Source organism: Brassica oleracea, chromosome C2, assembly GCF_000695525.1.
Source record: "Brassica oleracea var. oleracea cultivar TO1000 chromosome C2, BOL, whole genome shotgun sequence".
NCBI lineage: Eukaryota > Viridiplantae > Streptophyta > Magnoliopsida > Brassicales > Brassicaceae > Brassica > Brassica oleracea.
Window position 1 is genome coordinate 36,116,226 of NC_027749.1, and position 300 is coordinate 36,116,525.

A 300-nucleotide genomic window follows, 5' to 3' on the forward strand; every position below is an offset into this window, starting at 1 on the left:
CCCCTTGTGATTGCCCACAAAACTGCCTCTTTGCTGCCTTCACACCACTCTTGATCTTGGATGGAGCAATCCGACTCTCTCTCTATTTTTCTCTGGTTTTCTTTGTGTTTCAGGGTGTAGAAGGAAGCCCTGGTGTGCCTGTAAAGGCACGGACTTGCCCCCCTTTTATGGAAGAAGGGGTGGTTACTTTTTGGTGGTTACTTTTTAACCATCCCTTCGGTTTCAATCCTGGCCATTGATTTAATCAATGGTCCAGATCACACCCTTTCGCCTCTGGCAGTTACCACACGCCCTGGAACT